Raw genomic sequence first — 14,450 nt, 5'->3', positions numbered from 1 at the left:
ACTGTTTTTGCATCATAGCTGACCAAAGCCAGAATGTATTAATCAAACCAAGCTCTCCAGCTCCATGATACAGGCACTTCCCTGGCTTCACAGAGCAGAGATGAAGTTTGAATAGGCAACATTGGCTGTATGGGCCCAAGTACCCCCTAAACATACAGTCAGCAGAACGGCATATGCGCATCCGAAGGGAACCTGTGTGCTCACTGATGCTTTCGCATTTAGAGTCATTGTCAGCTTCTTCTGTGAGTACCATCCCTTCCCTGCCAGAAAACCCCTGTTAGCTTCCAATGAGTGGCATAGGGTGGATGCGGATGTAGAGGAGGAGATGCCTTGACAACTTTTTACAGTCGAACAAAAGAAATCTAAGGTTCCCCTCCAAATAGTAAAGCAAAGACCGGGGACAAATTTTCTGCCAAGAAAGCAGTTTATACTAACTCATCAGCTCTGCCCAGAGACAAATGCCACTAGAGTCCTGCAACCAAACAAAAAACAGTTTCTGTGAATAAACATACATTTGGCATGAAGTCTAACAAATCCCTCTATAATCTGCGTGCAAGGTTCCAAACAAAGGAGTAAAACCAGAGCCTGTGTTAAACAGCACCAATATAACCATCATCCTCATGGACTGGGGACAGTCATTTCTACTATTTGGGTGTGTCTTTGTTCACTCCCTTACACAGTCCCTCAGGAACACAGCATCTGTCTTAGAACCAAGCCTAAAAGGCTACACAGACTAGTTCACACTAGCCAATAGCATTTAAATCACTCATGTGACATTCCCTGAGTCGAGACACGCAAACACCTTCAACATCATAGAATCATAGAATCATAGAATATCAGGGTTGGAAGGGACCCCAGAAGGTCATCTAGTCCAACCCCCTGCTTGAAGCAGGACCAATTCCCAGTTAAATCATCCCAGCCAGGGCTTTGTCAAGCCTGACCTTAAAAACCTCTAAGGAAGGAGATTCTACCACCTCCCTAGGTAACGCATTCCAGTGTTTCACCACCCTCTTAGTGAAAAAGTTTTTCCTAATATCCAATCTAAACCTCCCCCATTGCAACTTGAGACCATTACTCCTCGTTCTGTCATCTGCTACCATTGAGAACAGTCTAGAGCCATCCTCTTTGGAACCCCCTTTCAGGTAGTTGAAAGCAGCTATCAAATCCCCCCTCATTCTTCTCTTCTGCAGACTAAACAATCCCAGCTCCCTCAGCCTCTCCTCATAAGTCATGTGCTCTAGACCCCTAATCATTTTTGTTGCCCTTCGCTGGACTCTCTCCAATTTATCCACATCCTTCTTGTAGTGTGGGGCCCAAAACTGGACACAGTACTCCAGATGAGGCCTCACCAGTGTCGAATAGAGGGGAACGATCACGTCCCTCGATCTGCTCGCTATGCCCCTGCTTATACATCCCAAAATGCCATTGGCCTTCTTGGCAACAAGGGCACACTGCTGACTCATATCCAGCTTCTCGTCCACTGTCACCCCTAGGTCCTTTTCCGCAGAACTGCTGCCTAGCCATTCGGTCCCTAGTCTGTAGCGGTGCATTGGATTCTTCTATCCTAAGTGCAGGACCCTGCACTTATCCTTATTGAACCTCATCAGATTTCTTTTGGCCCAATCCTCCAATTTGTCTAGGTCCCTCTGTATCCTATCCCTCCCCTCCAGCGTATCTACCACTCCTCCCAGTTTAGTATCATCCGCAAATTTGCTGAGAGTGCAATCCACACCATCCTCCAGATCATTTATGAAGATATTGAACAAAACCGGCCCCAGGACCGACCCCTGGGGCACTCCACTTGACACCGGCTGCCAACTAGACATGGAGCCATTGATCACTACCCGTTGAGCCCGACAATCTAGCCAGCTTTCTACCCACCTTATAGTGCATTCATCCAGCCCATACTTCCTTAACTTGCTGACAAGAATACTGTGGGAGACCGTGTCAAAAGCTTTGCTAAAGTCAAGAAACAATACATCCACTGCTTTCCCTTCATCCACAGAACCAGTAATCTCATCATAAAAGGCGATTAGATTAGTCAGGCATGACCTTCCCTTGGTGAATCCGTGCTGACTGTTCCTGATCACTTTCCTCTCATGTAAGTGCTTCAGGATTGATTCTTTGAGGACCTGCTCCATGATTTTTCCAGGGACTGAGGTGAGGCTGACTGGCCTGTAGTTCCCAGGATCCTCCTTCTTCCCTTTTTTAAAGATTGGCACTACATTAGCCTTTTTCCAGTCATCCGGGACTTCCCCCGTTCGCCACGAGTTTTCAAAGATAATGGCCAAGGGCACAGCCGCCAATTCCTTCAGCACTCTCGGATGCAACTCGTCCGGCCCCATAGACTTGTGCACGTCCAGCTTTTCTAAATAGTCCCTAACCACCTCTATCTCCACAGAGGGCTGGCCATCTCTTCCCCATTCTGTGATGCCCAGCGCAGCAGTCTGGGAGCTGACCTTGTTAGTGAAAACAGAGGCAAAAAAATCAACAAGATAGATTTCTCCATACTACATGCTGAACGTATTCTTGATGACTGAATAGGTACAATAATTAATAAAGACTGTGAGTCAAATCCCCAGCTGGTGTAACCTGGCACTGTTCCATTGAAGTCAATGGAGCTATGCAGAATTGGATCAAATGAGACTCCAGCTCCATATATTAATTCTGTTTAGCACCTTTGATTTTATAGGCTCCCCAAATAAGCTTTACACTTACTTCTAAAGGGATTACTTCATCCACCATAGCAGTGGAGGAAGAATGCAATAGCTGTTTAACAGTGCAGCCAACACAACAGAATAGCTTGGGACAGGAATTGAAGATACCCAGTGCTACCAGGGAGGGAATTTTGCTCCTGTCTCCCAATTGCAGTGGAAGAAATAAATCTCCTTCTTGAAGAGAAATGGTGTTTTGCTGGGAAAAAAGGGAAAATATAAAAATTACCTTTACATTTTCAATTCGTGACAGAGGTTACGTTTGTGATTCCCAGAGATCACACTATTGCAAAGGGTCTGAAAGAGACCCATGGCTCTTCAGGGTAGAGACTGTGCCTTCTTTATTTGGAAAGTGCCTAGCATATTGTTGGGGCTATTGAAGATAAATATTAATAAAATAAAGGGATAAGACGAACATGTGTTTGTTCAATAGTTTCTAATAAAATTAACACGGCTGCCAGTGAGTTCTGTGCCCAGTTGCTCGACAGCAGAAGGGAAGAAATTAGCACATTTTGAAAATGCCAGTTGTTAATGGCTAAAGTGGCATGCAAATGCACCGCTAACCTGGGATGTTAAGCTGTCATATGGGACAGGGTTCTTTGCAGGCCACTTGGATTTCACTGTAGATTACAAAATATATGCAGCATTAGTTCCTGTAAGGAAGTTTTTCTTTCCTTTGTAATTTATTCTTCGTTGTCCATTAAGGCAGAGCTATTTTTGAAGGAGCCCTTCTTGCGTCCCCAAAATACCCTTCGACTCACAGAACTGAGGGTGTGAGTGGGAGGCTGTCAGATGTTTGGTAATCAATAAATTGAATTGAATGCAGCTTGCTTTGAGGCTCTTTCAGAGTTAACTCTGGTACTTATGTGACCCCCCACCCCCCTTGCTGTAGTGCCTGAGCACCGCAAAATCTGTTACTGTATTCATCCCCTGCCAATGCCCTGGTGAGGTAGGGAAGTGCCCACTCTTCCTATTTTACAGGTGGGAACTGAGACACAGTTGAATCTTGTAGGGGCCTAAATTAAATTGACTCAGCACCCTATATTTTTGCACTAAAAGTTCCCCAGGCACCTATGTTTCTGCCTCTGAGCACACACACTGCAGCTCTATCAGACATCCCGATGCCGGCACCCCAGGGCAGTGCACAAACTGGGGGAAGATAAGCATTCCTCCACCTAGCTTGCCTATAGGGCCCGATCCGGTTAGCGAGCTTAGACCTCCCCTGTTGGATTGGCCCCCTACAGAGAAGGTTACACAAAACGATGAAGGAGGAGAAGAACATCTAGCCCAGGGGTGGGCAAACTTTTTGGCCCAAGGGCCGCATCGGGGTGCAAAACTGTATGGAGAGCCAGGTAGCGAAGGCTGTTTCCTCCAAACAGCCTGGCCCCTGCCCCCTATCCAACCCCTCCCACTTCCCGCCCCCCAACTGCCCCTCCTCAGAACCTCCCACCCATCCAACCCCCCCTGCTTCTTGTCCCCTGACCACCCCCTCCAGGGACCCCCCGCCCCTAACCGCCCCCCCTGGAACCCCTCCCATCCAACCCCCACTGTTCCCCATCCCCTGCCCACCCCAAACCTCTTCTCCATCCAACTGCCCCCTGCTCCCTCTCCCCTGACTGCTCCCCCGGAACCCCCTGCCCCATATCCAATCCCCCGGTCCCCTTACCATGCCGCTCAGAGCAGCATGTCTGGAGCCGCGCCGCCCGGCCAGAGCCAGCCCCGCTGCCCAGAGCACTGCCCATGCGGCGGCGTGGCTGCGGGGAAGGGGGGACAACGGGGGAGGGGCCGGGGGCTACCTTCCCTGGCCAGGAGCTCAAGGGCCGGGCAGGACGGTCTGTAGTTTGCCCACCTCTGATCTGGCCAGTGGTTAGGGCATTAACCTGGAATGTAGGAGACCCCTGATTCAAGTCCCTCCCTCCAGCTGAAGGGGCCAAGGGATTTGCACAGCGAGCTGCCACTTCAGAGGTAAGTGCCGCAGCCAGTGGGCTATGGATTGTTCTGAGGTGGGGCTCCTGCAGTCTCTCCCGTTGACGCTGTTCCACGGCAGATTAACTAATGAAAGGATCGTTGCAGCAGAGAGAACACCAGCAGGAGACAGACTCGCCCTCGGAGGTGCGAGCCCCAGGAGCCAGCCCCCCTGCTCCAACGACTTTTTAAAATTAGCTATGCACAGGGGAACAGCTTCAGCAGGAGGAAGTGAGCGTGCCCCACATCAGACTATCCTGTAGCTCAGGTGGAAAGGGGCTTGAACTGGCAGTCTCCCATGACCCGGGTGTGTAACTAAATATTGCATCAAATGTTACAAGGGGGAGGGAATGCTGCCGCCGCCGGCTTCTTCCTAAAATGGCCGCAAGACGGTTTGCAGCTGAGAATCCCACGCAGGAGATGCCTCTCTGCAGCCTGGACTGAGGTGCGGGTCTCCAAGAAAGGGGTGGGGGTGGGGCTTAGCACTCCTCCCCCCCCCCCCCAGCTTGGCATCTCCCATTGGCTAGCTAAGGTGCGGCTCTGCTTACTGTGTTGACTTTTGTGAATCCCAGTCTAAGGTGCATCTCTCTTCCCATTCATTGTATTAGGAGCCTAGTCGCTAAACTCAGGCTTTGCGAATTCCAGCGATTTTCCAGGAGCCTACGTTTCTTTGTGAATCTAGCCCTAAGTGACTTGTCCAAGGTCACACAGGAAGACTGTGGCAGAGCAGGGAATTGGTCTCTCAACTCCCAGACTACTGTCCTAACTCCTGGATCATCCTTCCTCTCCAGCCAGATGCGACTATAATGTCCTGTCTGCTCTGCATAGATGTTAGAGAACTCAGAATGAGGCATTTTGTAAGAGTACTTCTCATTGTGCAACTGTTGGGCTGTTCACTGGTTGGTCACTTTTGGTGATATCTTAGATCTGTGGCAAGATTCCTAACTCCCAATGGAAGTAAATAGGATTTAGGCACCCAGCTGCCATTTGTGCCTTTTCAAATCCCTCCCCTATAGGTTGCGAAGCACTCTGGAAGCTTTCAGTAAGAAAGACAGCCTATTAACAAAACCTACAGTGCCCACACTGACGGAGGAAGTGGCCTTTCTTTCCATGTCTCCCAGATGGGGTCAGAGTGCTGGAGAGAAAATTCTAGGTCTGTATTTTTGGCTCTTTTGAAATGTCCATAGCTGCTCCCACTGCCACTTTCCATGGATCTTCATGTCTTTATGGCACAGCAGAGTGAGGGCTATATAGTGTATTGCACTGAATGCAGCAGTTATGATTGCCTGCCTTGTGGGCAGGTGGCATATGTGCACATTCAGTGCAAGAAACTCATGGCCCTCAGAGACAGGGTCTTGAGACCAGAGTGGCTGAACTGGAGGAGCTAAGGAGATAGAAGTTCATAGATGAGACTTTTCAGGGGCACAGTAGTGCGATCTCACCCCCAGTCTGACAGCCTCTGCTGTTGAGGAGGATGAAAATCTCAAGAAAGGAGAACATCAAACTGGAGCAGAGGGAAATAATTCCATAGTTGGGACCCTCCTTCCATATGGTGTCATGGTATCCTCTTGCACTGAGGATATCCCAGTTATTAGGAAGAGACAGGTAATAGTAATGCGGGATTTGATTATTAGAAATATAGATAGCTGAATGCAACCGATGAAGTGAGCTGTAGCTCACGAAAGCTTATGCTCAAATAAATTTGTTAGTCTCTAAGGTGCCACAATTCCTCCTATTCTTTTTGCGGATACAGACTAACACAGCTGCTACTCTGAAACCATAGACAGCTGTGTTTGTGATGACCAGGAGAACCACATGGTGAATTGCCTGTGGACCTTTTGAGACATCTATATAGACATATGTGCAATGCTAGGGAGAAACTGGTGGTCATGGTGCATGTAGGTACTAATGACATAGGGAAGGATAGGAGAGAGGTCCTGGGGGCCAAATTTAGGCTGTTAGGTAAAAGATTAAAGGCCAGGACCTCCGTGGTAGCATTCTCTGAAATTCTTCCAGTTCCATGTGCAGGCTCAGGTAGACAGGCAGAGCTGCAGGGTCTCAATGTGTGGATGAGACGATGGTGGTTGGAGGAGGTATTTATATTGACTAGGAAGTCAGGAACCTTTTGGGAAAGGAACAGCCTATACAGGAAAGATGGGCTCCACCTAAAGTGAAACGGAACCAGATTGCTGGTATGTAAAATTTAAAAAGTCCTTGAGGACTTTCCCTAAGGGCTGAGGGAAAGCCAACTGGTGTGGAGGAACACACAGTTCGGACAATCACATTAGGTAGGGGAGGATTTATTGAAGGGTATACTCTATCTACTCCACTAACCATATGTTTACATATAAGTGTGTAATTAAGTCCCCTAGTCTTCAGTGAGAGTTAAATGCTTCAGTGCTTAAATGATCTGAATAGGATGCTTTTTTGAACCGGAGCCGATATTTTGTAGAATGGTACATCTGAGGATCTTCACTCCTTTGTACACATTTGCTACAATGGAATCTACAGTACATGTATGGCTCTGAAAGTGTCCTGCTCTATATGACTTTAAAAAAACACAACTAATATATTTACATATTTAACGTCTCAGAAAAAGGAGTTCTGGATAGAAACTAGCTCCCACATGGTGTGGTTGAAAAACCAAAGAGCTTAATTGTTATGATAGCTCTGGATTCAGAAACAAAACACAGATGGCAGAAAGAGCCTGCCCAAATTTCCAAACATATCGCCTGTCCCTGCATTAAAGCACTGTTTATTTAAACTCTGCTGTCATGCATGCAGTAGATCATCAGACTTAACTTTCAATTTCCCTTGCATTAGTCAGTTTAAATTAGACTCTGAGGGTATTTGTACACTGCAATTAAACACCCAGGGCTGGCCTGTGTCAGCTGACTTGGGCTCACAGGGCTCAGGCTGTGGGGCTGTTTAATTGCAGTGGAGATATTCAGGCACAGGCTGGAGCCCAGGCCCTGGGACCCTCCCTCCTTGAGGGGTTCCAGAACCCAGGCTCCAGCCTAAGCCTCAATGTCTATAACCACAATTAAACCGCTCTGCAGCTTGAACCCGAATCAGCTGACACGGGCCAGCCACGGTAGATATAATTGCAGGGTAGATATATCCTAAGGGTCAAATTCTGCTCTCAGTTACAAGGGTGAGACTCCCATTAAAGTAAGGGGAAATTGCTTCTATGGAGCAGAAAGCAAAATTTGGCCCTTATGGCCAAAAATTTAAAAAAAAAAAGAAGGTGGTGCTATCATTTGTGAGTGCAAAATATGCATGCAAGAGCACAAGCAGATAACTGTGCCTACAACGTATACGGCTGCAGGTGTCACTGCTTATTTGCACATATAGGCCCTGATCCAGAAAAGTGCTCAGTCATGTACTTGACTTTAAGCAAGAGAATGGGACTTCTCATATGCTTAAAGTTAAGCATGTGCTTAAGTGCTTTGCTGGATTGGGGCCATTATGACTTTTTTTTTACATGCACAATTTAGGAATCAACATTTGCACGTTTAATTTTAATATACTGTATCTATGGCAATTAAAAAAATCTTACTTAAGTCATTTAGGGCTGAATTGTACAAGCATTACTCTTTTAGGTACACACTTTATCACACATATAGTCCCATTAATTTAAAGGTGGCTATTTCTGGGTATAAGCGCTCACTAATGGAAGGGTTGTATGATCTAACTCATGAGGGCCCGATCCCAAGCTTGCTGAAGTCAGTGGGAGTCTCTCTGTTGACTTGATTGGGCTTTGTATCAGGCTCTTACTGAGCAATCAGCATAAGAAAGAATTGAGATGCTTTAGATGAAGATAATTCAATGGTGCACCACACTGTCACTAATTGGCTCCAAGGCCCATGCACCAGCACCCCTTCCAATGCATCTAAACAGAAGAATAGTGGCAATAGGAGATAAATGATCAGAAATAAAATGATTCTGATAGGATAATTTTTTAAAAAACTGACTTCCTGTTTTCTGGAGTCTACCCAATTCCTTCCTCCACCAAGTATTACTATCATTATGAATCATCATTATGAAACCTGTCATTATAGTAATGTGCTGGGCCCTCAATGCAAGATCAGGGCCCCATTTTGCTAAATACTGTTCAAAAATATAGTAAAAAGACAGGCCCTGCACCAATAAAATTTCAATCAAGATAATGACAAGATGCAACAGGTGGATGATACAAGCCAACAGGGTGTGTGTGGGGGAAGTAGTTAACAATAAAATATGCAATAAAATAAGCAGCAGTCTCAGCTCACCACCTGCCAAGTGGAGACGGGCCGTAAGTAGCACATAATATCCAAGCAATATCCACACCCTTAAATATAGGGGGAATTCTGGTCCAGACTGGAATTTTCCATCTTAGACCCAAACCTATAATGGGGTCAAGGAGAAATCCCAAATTTGAAGAGGCCTGAACTCTGAGAAAGTTCTGCTTTGGATCTGACTCCAGATTCAAACTCCTTAATTCAGGCCCCAGCTTTACATCCAAGTCAGTGCAACTGCCTGTTGCTATAATAGGGGGTCCTGTCTCCTGTCTCCATGTCATCCCTATGTCATTCATTCCATGTAACAACATGGCTGCAGGAGCCTCTGTAAGCCCAGGAGAGCAGCAAGAGCTATTCCACGGATCAGTTAAGGAAAAGGCTCTTTGCCTTCCAATCATGCCACCTCCATAGTGCTCCCGATCTTCACTAGTCTACAAAACCAAAGCACTGAGTCCACTCCTGATTCTTAGATAGCTGGCATCACAGTGAGATGATCTGCCTAGTAACAAAGCATTGCTTTCTGGTTAGACATATTCAATGTAGCGCAGTAGGGATGTGATATAAGAAAAAGAAAACAGTGACTCAGAGCATATTAGTTGATCGGGTTCTGTTTATGATAACAGTAATTGGGATCATTAGTAACAGATGGAGGCTGACTGTCGATATATCGAAAGTCATTTGATCCTGTTGAGTGCCAGGTGAATAAATATTCAAATTTTAATTTGTTTTATCTACAGAACAAGAACCATAAAGAAAGAGGATGCCCTCTGCAATGGTCCTGGCACAAAGCCTGCATGTATAGTGCAGTGGGCACATCTGTTGCTATGGGCTGACTGTAAAGTATGTTAGCTTGTGCAGACTAATTCACACTGTGCTTTGGAATGTCGGCGATGTGATACATGTGGGATGAGGGAAGCCTATATTGTTACAGGCTGAGATCTTCAAAGTTGACTAAAGGAGTTAGGCCATCTCCAAAATTCAATGAGAGCTGGACATCTAATGCCCTTGGGCACATTTGAAAATCCCTAGCCATAGTGTCTGCAACACCAGAAACTTAGACTGAATGGTGGCTAAGAGAAAAATCTTCTGTCCCAGGGAAATGCTGAAGAAGTCCTCAAAGGTAGTGAAACGGATTTGGTTCTGCTGTGCTTATGCGGCCTTGACTGCAGTAAAACCATGCAGAAGGGCTTCGACCCCTCTGCACACAGTGCAGCATTGCTCTGCAGTAGCACCCTGTGAGGTGCTGTGGAAAGAGAACTGGGGGCTGTCTGAACCATGGAAGGGGTGGAGGTTTTGCCAATGGATCCTAAATTCCATGAATCCACTGGCCAAAACATATGTTTAGGGGCCACATAGTGGGCTGCAGTAGTGTTCCATGCCTTCCACATCTGGATTGGGGTGGTGGTGGGAGGGAGAATTTCTTCGATCCCAATATCTCTAGAGGTCCCATGCTCAAAAACCACCTACTTAGGCTTTATCAATGAGACTAACTTTTGGCTCCGAGAGTGGAAGTTTAGTATAGTACAGTAAGCAGAATGTTTGCTACGTGTCTGCAGCAGTTGCACATGGTACTATATGCTGCTTTGATAGAATTATTTCCCAGAGACTCAGCTGCAAGGCTCAAAGCCCCAGGTTCCTTGTCAGGCATTTCCAGTCTCTATAGCCCTGTGTCTCCTAGGAAAATGGATACCAGTTCTGGCCCAGCCCCTTCCATTTGTTACCGGAGTCCCTGTTCTCTGCCCCATTCAGAAGGAAAGTTTCTGTGTGACAGATTTTTGACAGGTCCATTTTGCATTAGGTATGGGATATAAATGAATGCCTGGATCCGATGCTCTTTCCTCACTCCCACTTGCATGTACATTCCAAAATTATCAATACGATCTTAGCAGAACAACATGCTGTTAATGATTGGGAGGAAGAAGAAATGAGCTCCAGACCTTAAGTGCTAATTGAACAATTACTACTTTTTAGAGGACTGGTCTGGCAACAAAATACTTGTCTTACTAGTTGTGAGGGGGATCATGAAAACAACTACAGTACTCAAGTTAAAACTGTGTTCACTCATGCTCGACGTTTGTTCAACTTCCCTTACCAGTACTACACGGCTACCAGCTGTGTCATTAGTAATACAGGAGTGGACACGTTTATCTTTGGTGACGTACGCTAAAAAGTTGATCACTTCTTTTTCTAAGAGAATACCACATGGGAGATCTACCCAGATAAATCCCATTAGCAATAATGATATTTTAACTGCTTTAATGATATTTAACATAATACACTTCTAATAACAATAGCTAGGGTGTATAATATGTAGCCCTTTTCAAGCATTAACTAACGATTCTCCCGACACCGGTGGGAAGTATATAGGTCTCATACCCACCTTACAGGAGGGGAAGTAAGGGCTCGTTTCTGCCATTCAGCCACTATCTCCCATTAGGGATGTTGTTTCCCATAGAGCAAAAGGCGGGGTGCAGTCACTGCTAATCTCCTCTGTAGTCAGTCAGATTTGTTGGCTGGGCTGTAGGAGGGAGATGGGATCACGGCTCTCTCTCCCCCTCTCTCCTATTGGGATGGTTAGTGCCGCTCAGTATTAGCCTAGTGTGCATCAGAGGAAGGACTGAGGTTATGGCTATCCCCTTCATGAGGGTACAAGATGGTACGTTTCCTTACAAATTCCCAACCCCACGGTCCTAAATGGGGGCCAGACATAATCTAGCCCTGAGAGGTTAAGCATCTTGCCTGATGCCACAGAAGTACTCATTTGAGAGCCATGATTAGAAGGCTAGGGGTCCACGCTGTAAGTCCTGTGCATAGATCACTAGAGTACTCTTCTCTCCTTAAAGTGCAACCCTGCCAGGTCGTATTTTGTGTCTGGTGTTGATTTAAGATAGTCAGCACATACAGTACGTCTAATCACTGTCAGAGCCAAGTACGCTCCGATTACAGCCATCTCCCTGTGTTGATAAATGGAAGTGTTCCAGCAATGTTGTATGTAAATTGCTGACACACACTCTACGATATTTCTGCCCCTCTGAATTTTTTATGTATTCTATTTGGGTTTTGTCTTTCCACAATACCAGTTGCTAGCTCCCCTGTCCCCATGGCCACCTTTAGTAAAAAAAAAAAAAAAAAAATCTAGCTCTGCTCCTTGTTTATTTTCATATCCCTGTCCTGTGCCCCAGTAGCAGATTCTGTTTATGCACAAAGCAAACGGAGTTCAATGCATGTAAAAAAGTGAAGCTCATGTACAAAATACGTTATGCAATTTTTTCTCTCCCTGAGCTGCTTAAACATTGTGGAAACAACACATTCCAGTAACTTTTTGGAAACAAAGCCCTGTGATTGAGAGAATGCACAGCAAGCAGTTTACACATGCAGACCCTATGTTTTCTCAGAACCGGTTCTTTTGTTAGATTATGGTCAAACGGAATCCTTTATAACTGATGTATCATTAGAGGTACACATCACTCATCCTAGCTTCCTGATTATTTCTTGTAGCTAAATGCAGAAATCAACTAATTTAAATTTCTTGAGAGTCACCATTCTCAGAAATGCAACCAGAGTGACTTGCCTAAGATGATGCTATTTATATCTTCTGCCTGAGTAAAATGAAGCACAATTTTAAAATTTGTAAGGGTAAGTGGATCTGATACTTACATGGACATGCTCCTTTTCTGTTGTGAAGCTCTTAACATTTCTGTGTGTAACAGGATTTACAAAATCCATCTGTTTGCAAAACCAGCATCTCCAAGTGCATTCAGATTTGTAAGTCACAGCAGGTGCATAAACTGTGGCTGACTCATTCAGCATACAGATTGACTATAATACTGCTCCGTGTTTCCTGGTACTGACACAGAGCACATTTTTGTTCCTCAGAACGTTCTGAAAAGCCGATTCCAATTTGCCAAGTTAGATAATTCAGAATTTGAAATAGTTGAATCAGTGGATTCTGTAGGGAAACTTTCAGAGTAGGAGTGTAGCTAAAAGTGATATACAATATTCCTTGGCATTTCTAGAGCCTCATCCAGGAGATGATCTCTGAGCGCTTTATAGATACTAATGAATTAAAGCTACAGCATTCCAGAGTGCTAGGTGATTTCACTATCCCTATTGCACAGTGGGAAATGGAGACACAGAAAGGTTAAGTGACTGGCCTATAGTTTGACTGTCTATGATCCAGAAAGTTTTCTGCAGCTTTCTGGAGCGTGCACACAACGCTAACCTCCCTGAAGGGATCAGGTACAACATACTCCACCAGACCCCCATGCAGCCATGACTCTTCCTTCTCTCCACTCCATTTCGGGGCCTAGGTAGCCCTGGGGATGTAATTGGGGAGCAATAACTGCAATTTTGCTTAGCCTTTATTTGGGGTCCTTGTAGGGTGGAGGGAGAGGCACCTTTCTTCCCTCATCTGCGTAGGGGAAGCTGAGATTTAAGCCCTTAGTAATTCAGGGCATGAGATGAGAGAACCCCTCTACCAGATATCCAGCTTTGCATAAGTAGTTAGGGACACTGACTTTTTCATCTTCCTAGGAGGGCTGGTCGAAAAATAAATGTTACTTAAGGCACAGCAATGGTGAGATTTACTGATTTTCTAAATGGACTGTTCTCCCACCTAACCCCTATTTTTCCATGGCATTTTTTCAATTCATTTATTTTTGTTTTCAATTTTGGAAAAAAAAAATCCTACCGTGTTAGGACTACATCGACCAATCAAAATTGGCAATAGACCCCTGTCATCCCAAAACAAAAGCAAGAAATGATAAACAGAAGAAAAAACATAAATAAAAGATGGAAAAAGGATTGTAGAAAAATGGAAACTTTTGAGAAAAATCGAAGTATTTTTGGCAAAAGTACAATTTAAACATAAGCAAAGACCACATTTTGTCAAAACAGTTGTTTAAATGAACATTTTTGATTCTATGAAGTGTTATGCAGCGGTCTCACCAGAGACAGGATCATGGATTAGATCGACCAGGAGTTGATCAGTGTGTGGCAAATGTTATGATTCTGGATTTATTACCCAATCTACTTTAGGCCAGATCCTGATCCTGTTGAAGTCTACCACAGACAAGATGTGGTTCTTCATAAATGCCACTTAGAGTTCCCTTTATTAACACCCTCTTCCTGTGTGCTAACCACACTCAATATCTCCTTACAAATCTTCCCTCAAGTCATACTTTTCATCAAGCACCAGTAACTACTAGTCTCTGCCTGTTTGCGTTAGGTATTTACTTGGCCTTTCTGACAATAGCATCAGTGACTGTGACATATACAAAGAGAATTCCACAGTGAACACTGCTATTTGCCTCCCCATATTCATCAGCATTGCTTACTGTGTTTTTGAGGTTTTCTTCCACTATTGTGGGAAGATTTTTGCAAAAGGGTGAGTCATGGACCGCATGCTTGAAAATGATCATGCTTGCAAGCGCACACCCTTCTCTCTTCCTCTAGGTGGGTCTAAAGGCAAGAGGAAACTTTGATTGGGAAA

The 14,450-nt window shown here is 45.2% G+C and overlaps 1 protein-coding gene across 1 annotated transcript in view; it reads right to left on the bottom strand.

The window, feature by feature from the left end:
• ASAP1 (ArfGAP with SH3 domain, ankyrin repeat and PH domain 1) overlaps window positions 1–12,851 on the bottom strand; it is a 370,981-nt gene extending 358,130 nt beyond the window's left edge. Inside the window, exon 1 of the mRNA XM_074943850.1 lies at window positions 12,617–12,851. The gene's annotated coding sequence lies outside the window, so the exon portion shown is untranslated. The remainder of the gene's footprint in view (window positions 1–12,616) is intronic.
• Window positions 12,852–14,450: the final 1,599 nt, after the last annotated feature.

This window comes from Natator depressus, chromosome 2 (assembly GCF_965152275.1).
Source record: "Natator depressus isolate rNatDep1 chromosome 2, rNatDep2.hap1, whole genome shotgun sequence".
NCBI classification, from domain to species: Eukaryota; Metazoa; Chordata; order Testudines; family Cheloniidae; genus Natator; species Natator depressus.
The sequence above is the reverse complement of the archived record's forward strand: the minus strand, read 5'-3'. Positions and strand labels throughout refer to the sequence as shown.